The 20,816-nt window shown below is 36.6% G+C and overlaps 1 long non-coding RNA gene across 1 annotated transcript; it reads left to right on the top strand.

Annotated features, from left to right (window-relative positions):
* The first annotated feature begins 1,902 nt into the window (after positions 1 to 1,902).
* Positions 1,903 to 18,073, top strand: LOC131221620 (uncharacterized). The gene is made up of 9 exons (XR_009159497.1): positions 1,903 to 2,647; positions 4,229 to 4,260; positions 4,517 to 4,543; positions 4,633 to 4,766; positions 5,270 to 5,335; positions 5,937 to 6,174; positions 6,259 to 6,414; positions 17,632 to 17,738; positions 17,905 to 18,073. It is a non-coding gene; the product is annotated as an uncharacterized LOC131221620 (long non-coding RNA).
* Positions 18,074 to 20,816: the final 2,743 nt, after the last annotated feature.

The raw sequence follows: 20,816 nt of genomic DNA, 5'->3' as shown, positions 1-20,816 counted from the left end.
AAAGTGAAGAGGCTAAACAAAAATAAGCATCTATAAGAATGAAAACGTGTGCAATATAAAAGATTTGTGTATTTGGGTCAGTGAGGGACTAAAGGTCTTTGCTCTCTGCTACTCTTATAGGCTTGGATATGCAGTGGCTTTAAGTATGATTCCCCTATCTTAATGGATTAACCAACCAATCAACTAGTAGCATTGGCCTACAATGATTCTAATGTGGGATCATGTCTTATGACCCTTCTAAAAGTTAGCCAACCTTAATGTATATGTGATTTACTGTATTTCTTATTCAAAACAGTTTCTATTTTCCTCCGCATAGCTAGCCATCTTTTCGTCGACATGCATAACTAATTATGTCTTTCGATATCACTACCAAAAAATCAGTTTGAGGATATAGACGATGGCGGTTTTTCGCTACGGTTTAAGCCGTAACTATTTAACTACGGTTTTAATCCGTAGCCAAATGTCTCATAACCATGCCAAATCCGTGAAAAAAAAAATCCCGCGCGATATTTCATTAATGCGGGTCCTTTTTATCTCCCTCTCTCAAATATACCTCCCACGCCCTAGCCCCACGTCCACATCTCTCTCTCTCTCTCTCTCTCTCTCTCCGATTTTGCTCCTTTCAAGTTCCCTCTCTCGTTCCCAATTCTTTCCCCCTTTTCTCTCCTTCTAAATTTCTGATCATTCCCTTTTCTTATTCTAGGGTTAGGATTTTTATTTCCCATTTCTGATCTTTCTCCCTCTCTCTTCTACGCAAGAGGGAGCCCATCGATGGGGGCGATTCGAGTGTCAGCAGCAAGTTTGTAGACAGTGAACAATTTCAGAGGTAAGCAACTACAGGTTCGCTGGAAATGGATGTTGTCTTTTCTTTCATATCTTAGCTTCTCTGGTTAATACATCGTGTTGTGGTTATTGTAATCGTATAAGATTGAGCAGGTGAGGAAACAGATTAATGGGGAAAGGTCGCTGTCGAGCTTGCAGCAGCAGTTTGCTTGCGATGACTTGGCAAGGCCCGCCACGATGGATGCTGCAGCTGGGGTCGCTGCGAATGCAGGACAGGCTTCCGAGTGTAATGTGCTGCCCGTTGCCATCCCTGCTAAGCTATCCAATGGCATGGTTGTTGGGAATGGAGTCTCTGTGGTTGAGATCTTTGTGCCTGTGATTGAGGCAGCAAAGAATGGGTTTTACAATTCAGATAATGATGAGAGAAGGGTTCTTCCCAAAAAGTGGTACACTGCATTTTATGTTCGGGACTGGCAAGAAAGCATTAAATGCTCCTTTGAATTTGGGTTCTAGGAGCACATATGTTGAGAAAACAACTTCTTGGTTTTCAAGGTATGATGAGAAGGATGACAATCAAAGGAGAGTAGAGCAGATGTGTAAGGAGGCTGTGGAGAATCCAAAGGAAATCTCAGTTGTAGAATAGTTCATTAACAGGTCTGCTTGATGAGAAGGTGCATTTTCTTTTTTAATTTCAGAATGCGCTGGTAGCAGTGGGTTATGGATGGTTAGATTTAGAGGTGTGCAGTGTTATGGAATCAATGGGTCTGCCGATAAAGGGTGTTGTATAGATTCATCTTGATGGATTCAAGAGGTAAGTGACTTATGTTCCCATTACACCGTAAAACTTGGCTATGATTAGTTCTTTTAGAAATAAATTTTTGTAGCCCATTCTTCCCAAAAAAAATAAAATAAGGGACAGGTGCCAAGGCCTTTGGCTCACATTCAGGTTAGAAAACACATACCCAACTTGAAATCAGGTTTGTTTCATGAAAAGGTTGGATTTGGAATAATCATGTGTATTTGGGTCGAGTTGGTTCAGTATTGAGGATTTTGTATTGGCTTCAGTTTGGGCATCCTGGTTCAGTACAGAGGATTTTGCATTGGCTTCAGTTTGGGCATCTTGGTTTAGTACAGAGGATTTTATTTTGGCTTCAGTTTGGGCTTCATTTTGGGCATCTCAGTTGAAACTTAATTGTTCAAGTAAACTTATTTCAAACAAGTTCTCAACTTGAGAAACAACATTTCTTGTTCTGATATGATCACCCCTAAAATGTAGAGAGTTTCGTGACTGCAGTTAGCTAACTACCTCTGTTTGGACATATATGTAATCTGATATTTGCTCCTTACAAAAGGTCTTCAGGTGTTAGCCAAATTATCAATCTGATATCATTATGCTTAGCAGCATTATAGAAATTCAAACTATTAAGCATTAGCATGTCACTTTTAGTCTTTGATTGTCACAGAACATGGGCTGGTTCTTAACCTGCATAAGTTCAGTGGTAGGAGCCATGGATATTTAAACTCTGTTATGGAATTTCTTTTTTTTTTTTTTTGGTTTTCCATTGAGTTCAATACAGGTCATTCTGTGTACATGTCTGGTGATTGGGACTTGATAATAATGCTTCAGAAAATAGCAGCCACGTCTTTCGTTTTCCTAGCATGGGGCTTATAGCAGCAACCTCTGCATCATTTTAGGTGGCAATTGGATATATTGCCTAATTTTAGTCGGTGGGGCTTCCTAAATGTACTTAATAGCAACCACGTCTTTCATTTTAGCTTGTTGCAGTTGTTCACACAGTAATCATTCTCGAATGTCCATGCAAGCTACATATTGGAAGAGGATATAGCTCAACAATCTTCATCAGTAAGCTTCTCAAACATACTGCTTTGTATCCATGAATTGTAAGGAAGATGGTAATTTGTAGTTTTGTAAAGTATTCAATTTATATATATATATATATATATATATATATATAGAGAGAGAGAGAGAGAGAGAGAGAGAGAGAGAGAGAGAGAGAGAGAGAGAGAGAGAGAGAGAGAGAGAGAGAGAGAGAGAGAGAGAGAGAGAGAGAGAGAGAGAGAGAGAGAGAGAGAGAGAGAGAGAGAGAGAGAGAGAGAGAGAGAGAGAGAGAGAGAGAATTGTGCACTAATTGTTTAAAGAAATGACTCAACCAAGACCCTTTTAGGATGAAACCATGCCAGAGATCCTCCAGTTTAACACACATAGGTCATCGTACGGTAGGAAGAAATCACTGTATCAGCCATCTAGTTCACCTGACTCTTCTTTGATGGACCATTGTATAAATTCACAATGATTTGACAACTTTATTTGTTAGATCAATGACTATTCCTTGTTATATGTGGACTGTAGGCCATTTTTTGTTTGAAGGACATTGTTCATATGATGATCAGCATCATCTTTTCGGTTTGATTTTTGATTAGTAGTCATTCACAATAAGCTTGCTAAGACGATTGTTTGGATGAATCAAATATGTCTGAGGATGAATTTGGAAACTGTCATCCATGAATAAGCCAAGCAAAGAACCTCAATGACTCCACTGACAGAAAATGTTCTTATCTAGAATGGTGCCATACATGTATGTATTTCATTCACATAAGATTAGCTCACCTGATTTGCATCCAACCTGATTCTTGGACTCACACAGAAGTTGTGGGTGAGGGTTCCTAAGCCCACGAGTGTCCGGAGCATTGCCCAACAAAATGTAGCCACATGCACCAATGCAGCACAAGGATGTGAGATCAAGGCTTTCTATCAAGTGGGTTACACTTTTTATTTTTAGAACTTCTGGCTTAAAAATTAAGTGTTTCACTCCTTTGATGGACCATTGTATACAAACAAATGGATGTCAGAAAGAGTTGTATTAGCCATCCATTTCCTTTATATATTGTGCCCAACTTCAGGAACAAAAGCCTGAATTTGCACATGGCTCATCTAAGGGTAAGCTGGCATCTCACACACATTTTCCATATTGGTATGTGTGACTGCATGTGGATGGTCATGAATCCACACAAGTGTGGGCTTAACCTCTGTTTTATGTTTACTTCATTTGGTTTTTCACTTGTTTGGTCCCATATGATAGTTGGCACTACAACATGTATAATGTTCAGTTGCAGTAGTGTAGTTTTTATTGTATATAGAGAAATCATTGAGAAGCCAATGCGTTTGGATTTGTTTGCATTCATTCCATGATCTTAAGTCCATATTCACATCATGAGCTTGAAACTTGTTTGTGTTAGGTTTTTTTTTTTTTTTTTTGAAAATTAACTTGTTCGTGCTAGTAAGTAGTAATGTTCCTATAATTTTAAAACTTCTCTATTTGTTATGAATTATGACCTAAATCTAATTGGGAGTTTCATGACATCCAATCTCCGGCCATCTTTTTCTGGGCAATTAATGTATTATTTTCATTACTGTCTTTTGTAGGACATTGATCAACATATTAGGAGCTTCGATTTGTAAGATTTTTTTAGCATCTGCCATCTATGGCAGAGCCTATCAAATCAATTGAAAGATGAAGAATTGACCAGTCTCTGATCAATTGAAAGATTTTTTTCTTTTTTTTGAAATGTCAAACTTATGCAAGTTTTACCCATTAGGATTGATTCACTTGGAGTTCTGATTATGCATTTTTTGGTATTTTATATTTTGATCTGTTAATTTTCAATTCTTTTGGTGATTCTCTTGGATGTCTATGAACTTATGCACTGGCAGATTTTGAAAAGTTGACTTAATGCACTGGTAAGGTTTTGAAAAGTTTTTGCTTCTCATTGAATTCCTAACTCCTAAATAATGATTACTGATGGTCTATTCTTGAACTTGAAATACAGACATATGGCTTCTGTTGCTGCAGAAAACCATAGGATTCCAGTCATTGTTGTTGGGCATCGTTTTGGGAATTCAAGTGGCATCGCTCCTCATGCACAGTAATTGATTAAATGATGGGATTCCAGTCATCTGAAAGGTTGTTTCGCACTTTTGTAGGGCGGTTTTTTTTTTTTTTTTTTGTTTTTCTTGGGTTGTAGCTTGGTGTGCTATCTCACTGCTTTTCTAATGAAATCTCGTTGCTTCAAAAAAAAAAAAAAAAAAAGAAAAAAAAAGAAAAAAAGAAGAAAAAAAGAAGAAGAAACCATCATAGGCTGCTTTTTGCATGGTTTTCTTTAGACAGTGGATTTTGAGTAGTGGCCTATATAAGTAGTGGATGTTCTAATTGACATTTGAGATCAATGGCTACATTGATTGATGAGGGTCAGTGAAAGTCAACATTCTTAGCCAAAATCCCATTCTGATTTATCAAAAAGAAAAATAATATATTTGGAGAATCACACGGCATTGATGTGATTATGCATGCTTCTGATTTTTTTCCTCTACACTTTAATGGTGTTGAAAGTGTATTCTTACTTTCATTTGTTAGACCTTTAGTCATTTTGTTTTAATGAAGTATTTTCACCTTATCTTGTGTGGCAGCTATTGATTGCTGTGCATTCGATGAATGCTATCTTTCTCCTTGGTAATGCTGCATTGAATTGCTTGGTGAGTTGCTATTTTCTTGAATTGTATAGTATCTATTGCGCCAAGCATTTTTTTGAATTTAAAGGCTTTCTAGAGACAGAAAGTTGATTTACTGGTACGACGGAGGATGAAGGCTAGGCAATTGGATGGATGTCATGATCCCGCTCTATTTGGCCCATCAGAATCTGATGAATTCGATAGGGCCTTAGCCAAGTTTTGAGCCATTTTACTTGCATAGCTCCATTTTATTCTATTTTTTTTAAGCTTCTGATGAACTTTGGCATATCTGATGTTGGAGACGTACCAAATGCAAAAACATTAGACTCTTTATTTCATCCTGGTTACATTCATTTGATTAAAAAAAAGTTTGTTACTGTTTCTAAGATGATTCAGAATCTAAGAAGCGAAGCCACGGAGTCAGATGATATATTTTTGGATGTCTAAGAAATTCAAGAATCTATCAGAATTGCATTTTTAAATTATTGCCTGGATTTTGCAGGTGTGCTTAATTTTCACAATTTAACAGTTGGGGCCTGCAAAATGTGTTTTTTGTGTGTTAGTTTTCTGTCTAGCCTTCACCATTGATACATTCATGGGATATTCATTTGTGCATGCCACACAGGTAATCTAGTGCGGATTGGAAGTGAGCTCTCTGAAACTAGGTCGAACAAAGAAATGCCATACTTAGAAAGTGGATATATACAAAGGGTCCGAAGGGAAAAGTGTTGAATCTCCAAGCATTGTTGTTGATTCACATCAAAAGATGTTGATGGTCTTGGGTAACATTGGATATTGCAAAGATCAACTTTCATATGAGTTGTACAAATAAGTAAAAAAGAAACCAGAATGGTTCTATCAAGGTAATCCACTGCTTTGTTCAAATACTCGCGAGATATGATTATGCACTTACTGAATTATGTTTACCTTATCATTTTGAACTGCAGACAAACACTATGGCACAAATGGTAAAGGCAGTTTGCATGATTTTAGGGATGGATATGTTTGGATCTGCTCTGCCCAAACATTTTGCTAGAGACATTGAAATTGAAGATGATGCACCTAAAAGAAAGCCCTCATTGAAGGAGATTGATGCCTTGGAGGTGTGCATCCTGTCTTAATATATTTTTATGCCTTTCTATTGCCTTTTTTTGAGGTTAAATCATGTAGTTTGGCATGCTCAAAACTTGTGGCAGTGACAGATGTTGATAAGCCTTCATACTTCTTTACCATTTCATGTCTGCTTATTGATAGCACGTGGGCTTTTCTCTAGATTGGTCATAACACGTTCTAGTAGAGGAACCTAGTTCAAATGATGCTGGTTACAATAATCACATGAGGTTTTGGGCTGATAAAGGATTCACTACAAGAAATTGGCCCTTAGCCGATTGATGGGCCAACCCTTTGCCGGCGGCCAGTTTTAACGGCTGCCGGAAGGGTCCCTCTATATAAAAGAAAGAAAAAAAAAACCTAACCTAATTCCCCCTCTCAAATGCCGCCGCACGACCCTCCCCCTCCCTCTCTCTGCTGCTCCTCTCGCTCTCATGCGCTCTCCCTCTCTCTACCGCTCCCTCTCTCTGCCTCTCCCTCTCTGACCCTCTCCCTCTCCCTCCCTCTCTCTGCCTCTCCCTCTCCCTTTCCCTCTCCGCTCTCTCTCTCTCTCTCTCTCTCTCTCTCTCTATCTCCTCGGCCCTCTGCTGCAACATCAGGTATCTCTCTCTCCGCTCGATCTACCGCACATCAAGGAGCATTCTGCTGCAACATCAGGTATCTCCCTCTCCCTCTCCCTCTCTCTCTCTCTCTCTCTCTCTCTCTCTCTCTCTCCTTATCTATTCATATCAATTTGGCATTTTTTAACCCTTCAAGTAACATTGTGCAATGATTTGTGTATTGGGAATTTTTGAGTTTCGAATACCTAATTAGGATTTGTAGTGTCGATTCCCTAGTTGGGGATGTTCTGATATTACAAATTAGGGATTTTAGAATTTTGGAGATCTCGAGGATTTTTGAAATTGGGAATTTCAGGTGGTTTTGATAGCTGATTTGGTAGATTTGATTTTTATTTGTTCATATTTTGTTTATTTATAGGGTTTTGATGGCCAATTTGGAGGATTTGATGGTTATTTATTCATGTTTTCTTGATTTTTAGGGTTTTGACTGCCGATTTGGAGGTTTTGGTGTTAACTACAATATCCTTTGGTGGCCCTTTGATGATGGACTAGCCAGTGTATCTAGTAGAGATAGGTTTTGCTATATACTTTCCTTTTCATTATCTTATTCTTTAATGGTCGTTTCTCTCTTTTCACCAACAGTAATTTGGTGGCTAGCTTTCCATATACAGAAAAAGATTGGTGAGCTTACGCATCCTTCTAATTTGCATTTTGTATTTTTGGGAATGCCAATTACTTTGCTGAGAAATGATATAAATACATGAATCTAAAATTTCATGCCTTTTTTTGTAGGGTTGTAGAATGCTTTAGAGTGAACTACCCCTATTCTGGGAAAGCAAAGAGTAAGTATAAAGGTCAGGAACTGTGGCTTTTGTCTATCGAAATTATATAGCCATGTAATTTTTACTCATGGTATCTGAAGAAATTTCTTTATGTTTTGACTCTACGTGCAAATAAATTTGAATTCCATGCATTTTCAGACTATGAATAATTCATAAATTGTGGTAGTGAGGCACTACATTGATCGGATCAAACAATGCTAACCATCTGACCACAGATACAACTAGTGTTTAAAAGTGAATGATAAAAAAAAAACAGAGAAACAGTAAGTTTTTCTACAATTTGATTTTCATTTATTGAAGCATGGCACAGAGTCTTACAATTTGTTTTATGCTGGTAAATGGGTTCAATCATGCATCAGTTGCTTTTCATCTCTTCTAGAACACCCATCGTTAGAAACCTTAATAGGAACTGCTATCAATGGTAGAATTCATTTCCTTACAGGATCTTGAGATGGTTGAGTGATGAAGACGAGAAACTGAAAGCAACCAATAAGCAAAATACACATATTTTAACATTTCATTATCGAAGTCGAAAGGAGATTACCTTTCTGGCTGTTGCCATGTGACCTTGGTAATATTTTCTAGAGAAATTCCCATTTCTTTTTTTTTTTCCCCTTCTTATGCAGATCTAGTTTGATTTGGGAATGGATTGAGAAAATACCATCATAGAAGAAGGAAAAAAAAAATGACGGGTTCTGTTATGTGCACACTCAATTTAGCATTTCAGACTCTTTCTATTTGATTTGGAACTTGCTGTCAAAGGAGAGATCCATTTTCCTTTTGTCACGTTTTGTTGCTTCAGTTGGATTTAGAAATTGTTTGGAAGGAAAATGGCATTTGTAAGTATTGGGCATTACAGCTGTTGCTATTTGATTTGGGTAATGGTTTCTGGAGAAGAAAATAGCACTACATCCGCCACTGATATGTAGTGATTTGGGCATTACAGCTGATTTATTGTTAATGTTGGACATTGGTTGAGACTTTTTAACCATCTGTTTGTAATTATTGAAAATCTTCTAGTGGCTAGGATCACCTAATGTTGTGGTTTTCTGAGGTACGGCTAGAAGAATGGTCCAGATCTCATGCATGGCATCACATGTTTGGAGAAGTATTGCTGGACAACTAACTATGATGCAAGTGTCGAAACTGGTTCCTTTCTCAACTTGTTCAATGCAAACGCTTGTTAAGTCTGAAACGAACCCTGTTTTTTTGTAGTGTTTGGTATGCTTCAGTATAGTCATATGCATTAGTTTTTAATTTCTCTATGATCCATTTGGTATAGTCATATGCATTTAATTTATTTTTTTCAATGGACATTGCTCTTGTCATGTGGCATGTTATTAACATATACTCACAGAGATAGGAATTTCCTGAATAATCGGCCATTCAATATACATTGTGATATGTAGTCATATGATTTGCTGACTTCCAATTGCAAGGAAAAAAAAACCCACCTAAATTGACTGAATTAGTTATCTTGTTTATCTTATTATCCACGTTTTTATTGTAACCTAATGTTATAGATGTGTGTATGATTGTAAGTGCCATTGATTTGACAGGGATTTTGGTGTCTTTCTTTGCAACCATTATTTATTAATGTTTTTACATACTAATACCTATTTGATTTGTGATTAGTGTATTTGTGTTTGGATGTATTATGCTTAATTACAGTGAAACCAATAGTTTAGAGTAGAGGCTTAAAACAAACTGTTTCTCCATGTTTATTTTGCTCCTAGTCTGGTCAGTCTTCATCTAGAGAGGAACTGCACTTGTAGCATTTACAATTATAAAAGGAGTTTCAGCTGTCCTTGTACAATTTACTTTAATTTTAGCTATATTCATGGGATGTTAACTATAAAAGGAAAGACTGAAGAGTCGGTGACTAGGAGTTTCCAAATTTGGGATTTTTGTGTTAACTATCGAAAACACAACTTGATACTCACCATCAACACATTGAGACAAATTTGGTGACAAAGAGTTGCTATACATGTTGTCTTCTCATATATCTTTTTGATGATGCTTTTCTTCTTCTTCATGTATAATTTGTTAAATTTCATCTGTCAGTGCTTTTGTTAGATTTGCACTCTTGTTCACTTTGCTATCAGATGTCGACATTTATCTTGATGATAGAATCACTATAACCATTTCATTTATGCATATTCTGAAGCTTCAAAGAGTGTTATGCAGATTTTATGGGAAATTGGAACATCTAGGTACACTGGTTCTGAAACCACATGGATAAAGGAGGGGACCTCCGCCTTTGAATCGTTGACCCATTATGCCAGAATCTCTTAAATGATTTATCTGTGTGTTGCCTTCCTTTTAGTTTTGTTGTAGTATAGTCATTTTATTTTATATGTCATTCAAGGTGACCTTTAAAGAGGATGCTTATGAAAGGGAAAACTTTCCAGGTACAAAATATCCTTACAGGCATTAGATATATAATCTTTATATACATGGAGATGCACTTTACAGGAGCATTACAAGTGTTTGATGGTGGTTTTCCTTTCCTTGACATTGTCTGATATATGATTTTGTCACTGGTTTCCTCTTCAATCTAAATGCAGTGATTTAAACATGTCCATCTAATAAATGCAGGATATCAACTGAACTTGCTGCCTTGTCTAGTTAGCAACATGGTGCCTCGTTTCAAAACCAAAGCAGCAACGATAATTTTTTCCAGCAAAATCTGGGCATATCCAATGATCTCTTAAGTGATCCCAACCAACATTCACACAGGTGGTTATTACTTGGTTTAAGTAAATAAATCTTCAAGTATAGGACTAGCCCACCTTTTGATGGCTATCTATTAGTTCTTTGAGTAGCATATCATGATACACGTAGATGCTAAGATTCTTTCATTCCTTGAACAATACTCATTCACACTCAAATATTTAAATACTTGTGACAGATAATAATGTTTTCCAATGAATTGTCTGTACAAAAACACTTAATTCCAAAGGGAAACAGAGTCATCTTCTTTGAACTTTGCTCTTTTCTTACTTTCTTTTAGTTTGGTAATTCTCTTGAACTTTCGGTGCTCTGTAATATCTGCTTAAGGAAGTCTGAATTAATTTAGAACAATTCTGCAGTCCTTGAGTTCCAATTCTTTTCTTCTTCTCTCTTTCTTTCTTTCTTTCTTTCTTTCTTCTACTTCTTCTTCTTCTTCTTCTTCTTCTTTTTTTCTTTTTTTTTCTTTCTTTTTTTTTCTTTCTTTTCTTTTTTTTTTTTTTTTTTGTCTTCCTAGAAATTTCTGATAGCCCTTTACCAGCAATTACATTTATCACATGGCTATATGTGGATAAATGTGATCCAGCCATTCCATTGTTTCTGAAATTTTCAGAATACACCAAGAAGAAGTCATTTGCCGAATCAGCCTTTAATGACCCTTTTAGGACTCCTATCATTTGAATTCCTAGTTAGAATAAAGAAGCCCCCAATCCTAGAAATCTTATAATCTCTTCTTCCAAAAAATTCTAATTTCCATTATGACAAACATGATTAGTGGTCTCGACAGCATAAAGAAGCACATTTTAAGTGCTTGCAATAAAATATTTGATAAATACTATGGCTGAGACTTGGCCTGCCATTTTTTCACACTGTTACAAGATCTGTAAATTTTATAGCTGATTCTCTTTATTACTTTTGTGGTCTTATCCTTATCTTGATTGCATTTGGATCTTTTGTTGGCCGCTGATATTCTGTTTGCATGTTTTGGCTTGCAAATTTAGTTTAAATTTCTTTAGAACAATGGCCCGTTTGGTAGAAGAGGTAACACCTGTAGTCGTGCTCTCTGAGCAGTAGTTCCTTTGGAGCCCACTTTCACGTTGACCCAAGGGTCTTAGCGTGGAACTACCAGATCTGCCCGTTGAGTCTAAAAGAGAGACGCAATATTTTTTGTTTTTGTTTGTTAATCTTATTTTATGCTTATACCTATAAAGGCACTTAATTTAATGGATTTGATATTGAATTTGGTATGTTTAATTTATATTTTGTTGCTTCATTTATATACTTTCCTAAATGACTAACTTGCAACTCCTCAGAACCCGCTTTGCCGTAAGACATTACGGTGCATGACGGTTCCCAGCAGGTTAAGTTGCAAGTTATTATGCAGAGTTGGTTGGATATCTTCTATTTTTGTATTGGCCCAGGTGGTGCATTTTGTCTTTTAGTATTGGTCTCATGACAGGTTTGGTCTGCATCTTCGCCGATTTGTTGGTCCAATTTTTTTGGGTTTCTCTGAGTTTGGCATATTTTGTTACTTTGTTGGTTTGAAGATTGCTTGGGTATTGATTTCCTTGTGTAGGTATTGGGCTTCAGGTCTGATTTCCTTGTGCAGGTATTGTTTACTTTTTTTTTTTTTTTAAAATTACTATTTTTTTTTTTCTTTCTTTAGAGTTTTGTCTGCATATAAAGATTCCATCAAAGAGCCAATTTGATTTACCGATTTTTGCTTGTCTTGACCTAAGGATTTTAGAGGCACCGGGGATTTTGATTTGATTTGTTTTGATTTCTGGCCATAATCTTCTAGTTTTCCGTCTAAGGGATTGGATTGATCTTCTAGAGGTATTCAGTGATCACGATTTCTGTATAACTTTGCAATAGTAGGCCTTGGTTACTGCATTTAACGTGTTTGCTTGATGGCTTAAATGTATCCAACTCAGTTTTATCCATGTTTTAATCAAATCTGTAATGTGATGGTTCTTCTATTGGTACGTGTGGCCCATTTATCATTTCTTTATAAATTTTAGCATACTATCCTTCATGGGAAGTGAGAAATTGGAGGATAGTCCCAATTCATTAGAATTTAAAATGGTAGTTAGTATTCAAGTGTACCCATTTCGTACACGGGGGGCTCATTATCGTTGATCCACAATATTGATCTTGTGGGATCCATTGCAGATTGAGGATGAGCCAGGCTCTTCCAGATTGAGAGACTGTAACCATTTTTGGGCATGGTCCATTGACAGTGAGTAATCGTGTATTACATTGTGTTTTTGGATTTTCGGTAATTGGCATTTTTTTATATACGAGGTTTGCCATATCATGCACAATATGAAAGGCGGATGTTGATGCAGCAGCAGTTAAAATAGTCATGGCTGGAGCTGGGTGTGAAAATGGTGGTAAAGTGGAACAAGTAAGAAATGGCCTTCATATTGTTATATTTAACATTGTTGCTTTGTGGAATAAAACTGCAAATCCCATATAAAAGAGAGGATATGTGGCTATTAGAGTCTTTTTTCTTCACTTGGAAACTGGACTTTATGGAGGATGCATTTTCGTAGGTTTGAGACATGTCCTACCATTTCTTTACTTAGTTACTATTGAGATTAATGCCCCTAAAATTGATTTATCAGATTTTATTATGCCTTTCTTTTAATAAAAGATGTTTGAGATCCTATCTTGATCTCTGTAAGTTTATTTGCTGATTTGTTGTTTATGGATCTTGAACTGTGGTTAGTTTACCCATATTTATTGATTGGAAAAGCTAATGCAAGCTGATGCAGGGGGTTCTAGCATTGGACAAGAATTGGAAGGTAGGAATGTAGCTTCTCAAACAAGCTGTCAATAAAAGTTCTGGGTGCTAATATAATGATGATAAATCCTGAAAAGTTAAAATTACAAGATGGGTTATCCCCTGTTGGTTATATTAAGCTAAATGTTGATTGTGCTTTAGGCAATAATGTGAAGTTGTAGGAAGGAAAGGATTGGAAAGAGATGGAGAATCTCTTACAGCCTGTTTGAAGGCAAGTAGAGTGAACCTCAATGTAGAAGGTACAAATGAAGCCCAACAATAATAAACTGCACTATATTGATGATGCAGTCGGAGTCGGTTTCTTTCTTTCTTTCTTTCTTCTTCTTACTTGGTTTCTTTTCTTTTCTTTTCTTTTTTTATTAGCTGAGTGCAGATGATGTCCATTGTTAATGGTCAATCTATGCATTAGTGGCTAGCTGAATCCACAACCCTTCACAACTCTCATATCAGATAACCATCCATGGACAAAATCTCTTCCAACAGGTGGCCAACCATTGTGGCTCTTCAATTAGTCAGTTGTAGAAAGATGCATGAACTGCTGTGCTAATGACCTGTACAAGAAATATGGTGTTTCCATGTAAATGGATTTCTGCAGAAGCTCTTTAATGCATGTGAATGTGCCCTTATGTTTCTTATCTCCCTCCATTTCATGAATTAACAGTCGCATCTCTGCTATATGTAATCTGCCTTCGGATTGAAATGTTAGTTATGGGCATTGATGTAAAGTTTTTTTTTTTTTTTAATCTAAGGTATTCAATATGTTTTTCAAGCAGTATTTTGTCTTTCAAACTCCTGCTTTTGAGGGCACAAAGTACTTGGCCTCTCTATTGTTGTAATTTCCTTGCACATGCAAACAAATGCTTGAAAGAATTATTCTTTTCACTGGCTGTGTAGATCCATATATCTGCTTGTATTGTAGCTACTTTTAATGGTTTACTAAAATAAATGATGAATACTTTCTTGTATATAACATATTTCAGTGAAATTCATATTAGCAAACTTTTCATTTCATCTTGCTTTTTCTTTTGCCCCCCCCCCCCTTTCTTTTCATAGCTTTCATGCAAAAAATAAAAATAAAAATCCAGAAATAATGTTACCAAAAATATGCTATTTACTGAGTAACCTCTGTGGGGCTGTTTTGCATTATGTAACATAGCAAAGGTGAGGGCAGATGGGGTGCTTTTATTTATATTTCTAGATACCCTATCAATAACTGTTCTGTGTTATCTAGCCTAACCTATACTCTAGCTGTTTTGCAGGTTGCAGATGTACAAACTCGGCATAACAGGGATCTTCCTTGTTCTTTACAAACAGGGAACTTGCCCTCTTATAATGTCAAGTTCCTCCGTGAAAAGAGCTATGATTATCCTAAACATTTGCTTTTGTTGCATGAATGATAAAGAGTCTGTCGATTATCTCTGTGCATTGCTTCTTTGTCAGATTGATTTGGGCAGACTTCCTGGTTCGTTTCAAAATTTCTTGATCCTTACCGATGTCAGTGGGTGATCTCTTGCTGGTGCGGTTTGTGGTGGGCTTAAGAAAAGTTCAAGAAGATGTTGTGGAGAATGTCTTTTCTCGCAATTTGATGGGTTGTTTGGGAAGAAAGAAATACTAGATCCTTAAGCAACAAGAGTAAAAAGGCAGAGGGCACTTCCCAGAGGGTTAGAATGCTTGTTGTTGAATGAGCTTCTTCTTCTACAAAGCTCAAGGGATATAATCTTGATTTTATTGGTTTGTAGTCAGGTCGCCATCTCAGCGGTTCTGTGCTGTTTTCCTGCTTTTGCTGTTTAAAAAAAATCATTGTTGCCTCTTGAAAAAAAGTCACAGACTGCAACATTTGTGCATGCCCTTCTGTAAGCGAATCGGCCTACCACTCAAGTGTAGCCAATTACTTGGAGAAGAAGAGAGGACATCTTGATAGACTTTGAAGACGAGAACTTGTATTGCATTTGACAACTTAATAGCATGTAACTTCTAAGGTTCGTGAGATTGATTACAAATGAGAAGCCTCCTTTATTTAGATTGGAGAACCTTTAGCTATCTACATCAATGGTTAGGATGAAGTCACGTGATGATTATCTAACAACCAAGCAAACTTGGCAACGTTCTAATCGTCTCTACACAATCTCTTCAATAAAAACTCACTATAGAACTATAGAAACTTTCAAAGACTTCCAATCAAATACGTCTACTATTTTCTATAATTCCTTGCAATTCTCTGCACTCACTATAGAACTTGCCCTCTTTTGTTTAGGATAATCATAGCCCTCTTATAATGCCCTCTTATAATGGCAGTCTTGGAACTTGCCCTGTTTAGGATAATCATAACAGGCAATTCCAGAATATACCCATGATGATTGTTTCAGAGTACCATCCAAAAGTAAGCATCTTTGCATTCATATGGAAATTTTCTAATAGCACACTTGGTTGCTGCAGTCTGCTATAAATGTTTGGTTGTCTGATTTGTGATGTAAAATTTTTTATTTCTTTGAGTTGTCCCATAATTCCATTCTATTGCAGTTTCCCCATACATTTTACTTGTTTACATTGATGTTGATAATACGTATGGCATCACTTAAAATATTATTGTACTTCGGTGGATTTCAGGGAGATTTGGCAAATTATTTTCAAAAGAAAGGACGTCTACAGCCTTCTAAAGCTCTGAGATTTGCTCTTGATATTGCTAGGTAAGCTCATAACTTGATATTTGGCCACCAACTGATTGTTTTTTAATTGAAGATGATGTGGTTTTCACTGACTTCGTTGGTGACAACAAGTAATCAAAAGCTATATCGTTTTTCCCTTAGTTTTCTTTTCTTTCGTGGGGACCTATGATACCACCAAACCCACAAGATCTGACAGTGATGTATAGCTTCATCTACAATTTGGTCAGCAATTTGGACAATCTGGATTTCTAAACAGCTAAAAGTTGTAATTTATCAGATGTGTATCATTACAAGTTATGTAGTAGATACTTTGTATTTAGAGAATTCTATAAGAATATCTGTATCTCGTGTTCTTTGAACTGACTCTGAACATGTCTCATCACATTCTGGAATCAGCCAGCTTGTTTTCACCACATTGCAAAGTAGGACCGCATGGGACAACTTCCCGACAATGGCTATGATACAAATGGTTGCCTGTAATATTTCAATGTGCAGATGGTTGCCTGTAATATTTCAATGTGCAGTTAGGAGAATCTTTTTCCTTGGGCCACCCAAATGCCAAGATTAGGGTCCTCCATGCAGCCCTGTCTTTTGAGGCCCCAAATTATTTAAATCTTGTGATGTGCAGAACAACATAAACCCATTGTAATCTCTCCCTTTGTGCAGGTTCTGGATTGTGGTGAGAAGATTGAGCTTCTGGTAGACAAAACAGAGAAAACCTCCGCTTACAGGTGGTGAACCTCAATATCATTAAGGGCCTGAACCTGCTGAAGGACTTTGAAATACTGGTGCTGATGCCTTTTACTGCTACACAGCTCACTAAAGATCGACAGAAGAAACCAGTCCCTTGGAAACAATGGCAATCATTGGCAACAAGGAGATCATTGACATTAACCAAGGTATGTTAGCTGCTTAGACTGGTGTAAAAAAATAAAAATAAAAATGAAATAATAATAAAAATAAAAAAACTAGGATACATGTGGGTCACCTTCTCTTTTTTTTTTTTCACACTTTTCGATAAGAAAGATTTTCTCTATGCGTACGGATTGTTGGTGGCCATGACCTCTCAAGACGCGGATTTAATCCGTAGCAATGTTTTAAAGAGCTATGGTACCAACGACTACACTCATTTTGTGGGCTAGCACATTTAGCTACGAATTTTATCCGTAGCTTTTGACCAATTTTCTGGTAGTGTAGCAAAAGCTGACTATTTAGTGGCGTCCAGTACAACCGTCAGTAAAGTTCTTGACCGCCGGTAAAGCCTTTACCGACTGAGGCTTTACCAGCTGTTAGGTGACTGCAGGCAAAGGATTTGCCGGCAGTTTTCTGCCTTTGCCGACAGTTTTCTTATAGTGATTGGTCTACAAGATTAGGTGGGAAAATCACTTTCCTATATCATCTCATGGTGAGGATCTTCCATGCCAAGAGTACTAATGGTCTATCACCCATGAATCATCATGAGCACTTGTTCTACTAACATTTTTATGCTTTTATGTCTTAACTTGACACTTTTCCAAACACGTATGTATCTTTGTTGTGCTCATCTTTTCAATCTTATTGTTGATTTGTCCTCCAAATAAATTATTTGATCATGCTACTTTATCAGTGATCCCTGCAATGCATGTTGCTTTAGGAAGAGGATGAATCAAGAGTGAAAAGGTCTTTTATTATACGATGTGATCTTCACCAGCAAAGGGTTTGGTTTGATGCATGGTATGATTTTTGCAGGTTTATTGTGTAGCAAACATTCCCCGAAAGTGTATTTAGATAAATGAACGGTTGAGATTCATGAAAGGCGTTAGGTGTGCAATATATATTTCCTTGTGTATGATTGCTCCGTTCATGTAATTAATTATGATCTTGATTTTGGTTTCTGCAGGGATAGATGCAATTCCAACTTGGATAACTTAAAGCTACATCATTTTTTGTAGGCTAACTAGTAGCTACTGCTAAGTTGTGACCTTAATTGGAGAGGTACTATAATATGTTGATTTGTAAAGTGGAAATGGAAATAAAAGTGTTGAATTTCATGCTAACTTAATGTTGAAGTTTAGTTGTTTTAAACTTATATGTATGGCGTCCGATAGAGCTTTGAATCAGGTTTCTTTTCTTCTTCTTCTTCTTCTTTTTTTTTTTTAAATCTCTTTTCCCCTTTGTTTCTTACTCTCATGTGTAAGAGTTCGTATTGCCAATGTTGCCACCAGAGATCACTATCATATGGTGCCCCATGGGCCCATTGGTGGGGATGGTGGGATGATTAGAGCCATCCGTCATCTGGGCATGAGTGGTGTGAAAATAGGTAGTGGCTTAGATGAGTTGATCTATCAGGGGATGTACTAGCAAATGGTAAGAGACCACTATTATAATTTTTTTCAAAGCCATTAGCTACGGATTTTAACCGCAGCCCTTGATCCATCAGCCCTAGCTACCGTTAACTTTGGTACATTGCTACGGATCTAGTTGTACTTTTAGTTGCACATATTATCGGACCTGTATGCATTATTTGCTACAGATGACCTAGCTACGGCTCTAATCTGTAGCTATTACTTCTATAGCTATGAATTAAATCTGTAGCTATGGCCTTTTAAGCAATAGCTACAGTTCCAATTGCTACAGTCGTGCTACGAATTATAACCGTAGCCATATATCTTTAGCTACGGCTTTAATCCGTAGCTTTTGGCCCTTTTTTTTTTCCGGTAGTGTGTGTTAATGCAAAATATTGCATTAACATTCTGCTTATTTGTGCATTCTTCTAAGAGCTTTAAGGGCACTATAGTTTATGCCACACAGATCATCCCGGGTTAGTCCCTTTTTTTTTAAAAAAATAAAAAATCCATAACACATATCTAGTGGGGGCCATATAGACCAGGCTTCTTGGAAAAGAGATAAGGCACTGGCCAGGACCACTTCGCTGACAATGACTCATAGCAATAGATGGACAACTAATATCTCAAACAGATGGACGACAGCAGTTCTCCATCTGATGGACGATAATGTTACACGAACAACAGATCATGATCTTCTTCAATATTATGAAATCAAGAGACTGTACGTGTCCATAGAGACGAAAAGGAGGCTCCTGACATGAATTATTCTCATGAGAGTGTTGCAACTGAGCAGCTTTAGATCATGTTCTGGTTCTCCACATACGGCTGATGAAAGGCCCTGCTTGTTAGTTTAGTGGATGATCTGGGATAAAAGCTTGTTCGTGGCTCACCGAATGAAGGGATTAGATCTGGAACAATGATAGAGTAATTTATAGATTTGGCCTTGCATATTGTTGAACATGAAGCTGATCCGATATGCTGAAATTGTTGCGGATCTGCTAGAGGTTAACCGTGGTCATTATTGGAGATCAAACATCATCAATTGCTGGCCATAAGAAGAAAGAGGGGAGGGGAAGGGGGTGTTTGGATGAGGCGAAGCTTTCCTATTTATAGAGAAGGAGATGAGGAATCTTGCCACATGTCAATCTTTAATTGGCTTACAAGAATCAGTAGATAGTAGCAGTGTTCAATGTATCAGTATCACTGCAAGTTTCGTTGGCTAGGGATATGGAAAAAATATCTATATTGCTGATAATATTGCTGATAACCAAAAATGTGGGGAAACATAGGAAAAACAGTGGAATCTTCATCGAAACTTCAGGAGATGTTAAAATGTACATATTTGTATATTTAGAAATTAAAAAAAATGATAAAAAGAATGCATATATAACAAGTTTCCATTTAATGGGACCTTAAAAGCATGTGCTAGTTCAAGAAATCAGCCCAACCATCCAACTTTCCATCCAAACTTCAATCGATATTGCAAAATATCAACAATATATGATATTTCACCAAGCAATCATCAACAATTGGAAAGAAAACGAAAGATTGTGATCTCAATATCTCGTATGTTGCGATATCGAAAATATCAAGATATTATCAATATTATCAATGACAAATTGAACACTACATACAACCATGTGCCCAAGAAAAAAATTTGAAATAAAATTTTTTCTAATAAATTTTTTTTTTGATGATATCAATATGTTGGTGATATTATTGAAATATTGTCAATACACTTATGATATAAGCATTACCTAGAATTTACATGGCTAAAAATATTGGCAATACATTGGCGATATTGATGCATTGGCAATACAAGCTACACCTAGAATTTACATAGTTGAAAATATTGACAATTACATTAGTGATATTGATACATTGTTAATACCTAGAATTTCTGATACTTCCAGCCTTATCAGTATCGCTACTAGTGTTATTAGTATCGCTGAGCTAGAGATAAAGATAATATCAGAGATATTTTGATAATATCGGAGATAATTTGAACATTAGATAGTAGTCACGACATCATTGGTCTACATTGTTAGGGGACCACGGAAGCACATAGAGATGAATAAAGTGAAGTAATCTAATCATACCAAGCAGGCACAATGCAAACACTTCGAATTTAAAGTGGAAAAACCTTTGCTGAAAAAAACCATGTCACAAAGCAACATAAAGCACTATGAAAGCAGAAATTACAAGAGATAGAGAGAATCTCCCTTTACAAGCCATTGAAATATTATGAATGAATTATAAAGCCTTAGATACCTCCCAATCCCAATTACACCAAAATATATAGCCTCTAGGAGATTCCCAATTAAAATCGGAAAGAAATCCCACAAATTTACAAATCTGTGTAAATCTGTGTTGAATCGTTTGATGTCATCAAACATACTTCGATGATATCAAAACTTAACCTTTAATGACATCGAAACCACTTTGATGAAATCGAAAAAATACC

This window comes from Magnolia sinica, chromosome 12, assembly GCF_029962835.1.
Source record: "Magnolia sinica isolate HGM2019 chromosome 12, MsV1, whole genome shotgun sequence".
NCBI lineage: Eukaryota > Viridiplantae > Streptophyta > Magnoliopsida > Magnoliales > Magnoliaceae > Magnolia > Magnolia sinica.
Note: the sequence above shows the minus strand (reverse complement) of the source record. Positions and strands in the feature narration are given on the sequence as shown.